The sequence below is a fragment of the Otolemur garnettii genome, unplaced genomic scaffold, assembly GCF_000181295.1.
Source record: "Otolemur garnettii isolate 467f Iridium unplaced genomic scaffold, OtoGar3 scaffold00061, whole genome shotgun sequence".
In the NCBI taxonomy this organism is placed as follows: Eukaryota; Metazoa; Chordata; class Mammalia; order Primates; family Galagidae; genus Otolemur; species Otolemur garnettii.
Genome location: NW_003852456.1, coordinates 11,143,704 through 11,149,016, shown reverse-complemented (window position 1 = coordinate 11,149,016; position 5,313 = coordinate 11,143,704). Strand labels below are relative to the sequence as shown.

At 39.1% G+C, this 5,313-nt stretch overlaps 1 protein-coding gene and 1 pseudogene across 1 annotated transcript in view; one reads left to right on the top strand and one right to left on the bottom strand.

Annotated features, from left to right (window-relative positions):
• The window catches only part of NEK1 (NIMA related kinase 1), a 103,478-nt gene that overhangs the window by 42,921 nt on the left and 55,244 nt on the right, over positions 1-5,313 (bottom strand). The window lies entirely within an intron of this gene.
• Positions 3,265-4,816, top strand: LOC111726324 (annotated as a pseudogene).

Below are 5,313 nucleotides of genomic sequence, written 5' to 3'. Positions count from 1 at the left end.
CACACACAAAAATAAATAAAACCCAGCCCCAGTGATCAGAGAATGCGTAGTACAGCATCAACTGCAGTTAATTTTGGCTGTGCTTTTATTTTTTATAGAGACAGAGTCTCACTCTATCACCCTTGGTAGAGTACCTTAGGTGTACGTGGCTGGCGCCTTAGCAGGTTGAGCTATAGGCGCCGAGCTCTTACGTGGTATTTAAAAGATTCTAATAAAATTTCCATCATAGGAATTTTCTAGGATTAGATGATCTCTATACCCCATGATTGCATTAATGTACACAGCTATGATTTAATTAAAAAAAAAAAAAAGAAGAAAAAAGATCTGTATAGCTAATTTCAGGCCTACCCAGGACCCTTGGGTATGTCTGGACAGCTAAACTTTCATCTAGTTTTACGTAACTCCATTCAGAAATACACCCCACCCATGCTATGCTGAGGACAATAAACGACAGATCTGTTCATGCCTCATAGTACACATGGGCAGATTTGTTCGTGCCCCTGTAGAATGGGCAGGTGTATTCGTACCCCATAGTACACAGTGATGATTTGTGTCCCTGTAGCATGGGTAGGTTTGTTCTTGCCCTGTAGCATACATGTGCTAATCTCTAGCAGTCATATTACACACTGTATAATTCTGAGACTGATGAAGTGTGTCTGGTGTGAATGCAACGTATGTCTCGTGTCTATCAAGGCAGGGCTGTGTCCTGCCTTGCTGTAGCTGCATTTACACAAGGCTAGGCCTGCAGTGGGGAGACTGACTTTCAGGTGTGATGCTCCCACTTGCCACCTGAAACCATATGGCTTTATAGATAAGGCTCCTTTCAAGCCTGAAAGCTTACACCATCATCTACAATGAGATAGAACAGCTCTTCTCTCTGCTGGGACTCCTTTTCTAACCTTTATGGAAGTAAAATACGATTGGCTTCCCATCTCAAGATCCATCTAGGTCCAGTGGCTATCAGCCTGAACCTCCAACCGGAGTATGTCCATACCGCAGTTGCACAGAACTGTTTACTAAGAACCCTGTCATATGTTTGACAGCTCTGATTTATAGATTTTTTTTTTGAGACAGAGTCTTCACTATGTCGCCCTGGGTAGAGTGCCGTGATGCCCAGCAACCTCAAACTCTTGGGCTTAAGTGATTCTTCTGCCTCAGCCTCCCAAGTAGCTGGGACTATAGGTGCCCACTACAGTGCCTGGCTATTTTTGTTGTAGTTGTCATTGTTTTTTAGCAGGCCCAGACTAGTTCGAACCCACCAGTTCTGTTGTATGCGGCTGGCGCCATAGCCACTGAGCTACAGGCGCCAAGCCTGATTTACAGATTTTTCACACTGTTTATATACATATAATAGTACTGGCTCTACATACTTTAACAATCTGTTAAAGTTTTGCTACAGTGAATAGTCATTTCCTAATCTGGTTTAAATAAATACTTTTATGTTACTGGCTGTTTTCAAATACAAACCTAAAACCTGGAACAATTTTGTTTAACACTATTGCCTTTTCTTCTCAATTTTTGTAAACAGGTATTTATAAAGTGCCAACTACTTGCTACATTTTATTTTATTTTTTTAGAGTCTCACTTTGTTGCCCTGGGTAGAGTACCCTGGTGACACAGCTCACAGCAACCTCAAACTCTTGGACTCAAGTTATTCTCTAGCCTGAGTCTCCTAAGTAGCTGGGACTATAAGCACTTGCCACAATGCCGGCCTATTTTTAGAGATGGGGTTTTGCTCTTGCTCAGGTTGGTATCCAACCCGTGAGCTCAGGCAATCCACAAGTCTTGACCTTCCAGAGTGCTAGGATTATAGGCGTGAGCCACTGTGCCCGCCCGGCCCTATTTGCTACATTTTATCTGTCTAAAGATGATTCCAGGAAGGCCAGGTTAGTTCAACATATGAAAATCAACAAACTAATATACCATATTAACAAAATAAAAAACAAAATTAGTTTAATCAATTCTACAACTCCTTATAATGTTTAAAAACCTACAAATTAAGTATCTGTTTTTCACATGCATTGTTTACTACTTTACATATACTAAAAAGAAAAACCTATAACTCACATTCTTATTCCTCTCTAAAGCAGTGAAAACTATGCTAAACTGGAGGTACAGATTATATATTTGTATCAGGGTCATGGAGGTAAAAGGAAACAGTCAGTTTACTCCTTGATAAGCATTCTCTTACTAAACATCATGAGGGGTTGGCACATGTAGCTCAGTGGTTAGGGTGCTGGTCACTTACACCGGGGCTGGTGGGTTCAAACTCGGCCCAGGCCTGCTAAATAACAATGACAACTACAACAAAAAAATAGCTGGGTGTGGTGGTGAGTGCCTGTAGTCCTAGCTACTTGGGAGCCTGAGGCAAGAGAATAGCTTAAGCCCAAGAGTTTGAGATTGCTGTGAGCTGTGACCTCATCGCACATTACCAAGGGTGACATAGTTAAACTTGGTCTCAAAAAATAAACAAACAAACAAAAAAACATTATGAGGAGTTCAGATAAGCATGCTCTGTTTTATAAAACTTAGACTGTATCTTTTGAGTTCCAGAATTATATCACTTAAAAATCAGTAAAACTTTGACCTGGATTAATAATAAAAGGATGATAACCTAAATATAAACATATAGTAAGAAATCAGAAATTTAGAAAGTGAAATATAAAGATATTAAAATGGGTTAACAGTGTACACAAGAGGGTAGGGTATATTGAACTGCAGGAGATCAAGCACCAGGCTGACAGAAGCAGCCATCAACTTTTTTTTGTTGTTAATTAAATCATAGCTGTGTATATTAATGCAGTCATGGGGTACAATGTGCCACCAACTCTTGAAGGCAGCGATAGGAACAAGACAATCTCCTAGCTGGTATGGAGATGCTTTGCTGCCTAGAGACAAGCCCTCCAACAACTGCCATGCCTTAATGAGATAAGATCAGTTGCTTAGCGAGCAGGTGCTATACTTTGGACATTGGTGGTGCAGTAGGGTGGGAGTCATAGCTCCTGGTAAGTGGGCCTCCACACCTGTTGTGTAATGCTTCAATAAAAGGCCATGACAGAGGTTGCTCAGGGCTCTCCCCGGGGATATGGGAAGCCCACCTCCTGTAGGCTTCTACCTTTAATCTGTGTCCTGGCTGGTTCCTGCATGCAGTAACAAGGTGCCACAGTGGACATTGACATTGAACAATAAGAGAATACAACTACAGTGTTATTGTATTGAGAAATAAATATCCTATGACAAACTTTTCTTTTTCTTTTAGTCTAAATAGAAAATAGGGGCAGAAAAAAGTTATTTTCTTTCCCTTAATTAATGTACATAAGTGGCAAGATCTGGGTTGCACCCACCCATACTCGTGGGTGTATCAGCTAATTCGTTTGCATCAGAAAATTCCTTGATGATAAGAAATATTTAAAATTTTTGAAGGATGATTATAAATGGAATATTTTAGGAGGTAAAGACAATATAAAAATAGGCAGCACTCTAGTAACACAGCTAATCTTAGAAATAAAAATGAGTCAATATTGTTTAGGGTTTTATTCATTAAAGGGGCACAATCTCTGCCTGATGGGATGGAATTGCTGTCAGCTTCCCCCATGTTAAATGAAGGTGCGTAGAGAAACTACTTGGAAAAGTAAAAGCACTACATAAATACATATGTTAGGAAGTATTTAGGGGGGCCCCTGCGTCAGCCGCCTCTCCAGCCTGGTCTTCATCTGTGTTGACTGTGCGCTCAGTCAGGAACCATGGGGAAGTGGGACAATTGAGTGGCTTATATGAACCCAATAGCAACGGCCAGATCAAGGGGTCCAATCCAGTCTTCAGGGCCAACAATCCAGGATTATCTGAATCAACCAAGGTGTACCTGGGAAGAATTGAAAGAGCAACTAGAAAAGAAAAAGAAAAGTTCCAAGGCTTTGGCTGATTTTAAAGAAATAAATGAAAGAGAACTGGAAGAAAGAAGTAGAAAAACACAGAGAGAAATTGTTAAGTGGAAGTGAGAGCTCATCCAAAAAGAAACAGAAAAAGAAATCTAGTAGGTATTCATCTTCTTCTTCATCAAGTTCTGATTCTTCCAGCAGTTCTTCAGATTCTGAAGATGAGGATAAGAAACAAGGAAAATGGAAAAAGAAAAAGAAGAACCATTCACATAAATCTTCTGAAAGTTCCATGTTGGCAACTGAATCAGACAGTAAGGATAGTTTAAAAAAGAAAAAGTCAAAGGATTCAACTGAGAAAGAAAAGGACATTAAAGAACTCAGCAAAAAAGAAAAGATGTGTCCTGAAGATAAACCTTTATCATCTGAATCCTTATCAGAATCAGATTATATTGAGATACGAGCAAAAAAGAGAAGCAGTGAAGAACAAGAAAAAGCAACAGAAAAAGCAAGAAAGAAAAAAGAAACATAAGAAACACAGTAAGAAGAAAAAGAAGGCTGAAAGTTCAAGTCCTGACTCACCCTAACATTAAAAAAATCAAGATTCCCTTATAAAAGAAAGGGCAATGTCTAAGGAAATTTCAACTGTGAAAATTATGAGGTATTTACTAAAATGCATGATTTCTTGTTTTTAGAACTATTCCTGGACCATTCAGTAGCCACTCAGAGTCCACTGTGTGAAAAGGCCATAATTTGCCTGTTGCTTAAACATCTAGTTTTTCTCTTCCAGTGCTTGATAATTCTGGGAGGTAGTGCACTGCAACTGTACTACTGGTTGAGATATAGTGTTTGGAAATAAAATTAATATTTTTGACTAGAAATGTCCAATGAGAAATCAACAGAAATTGAATCTGAATACATCTTTAAGATGTAATCAGAAATGGTCAGATGACTCCAGTTAAAATTTCTGAAGGATTACATTGATATTTTAAAATCCTTACTCTATACATAAGTATTTTAATTTTTTCCCTTTGTATACTTTTTATTTACATGGGGGAGGGGCTGTTAGGGTAGAGGGGTTGGTTTGCTTTTCTTTAGCTAGCAGAATAGGGTGCCTTTGATCCTCACACATCCTGTATTTGTGGACACAGTAGCCATATTTGACAGGGAGGTCATAGTTGGATACCAGCAGTCTGACCCTTTACTGCACTTTGTGACTTCCTTGGACTCTATTGTATGCTACTTTGAGTGAATCAGAGAAACTGCCCTTTGCAGCCTGAGAAAGCCCCAGAAGCTCTGGGATTTACCTCCAATTCAAAAAACTGAATGTTTTTTAGTGTTAGAATGTGTTAAGTCATTTGAATTAATTTTGATTCCACTTTGGCTTTAGAGAGAAATCATTTCAAATGAACACTGGTACTTTTTGAACTTCATAGCT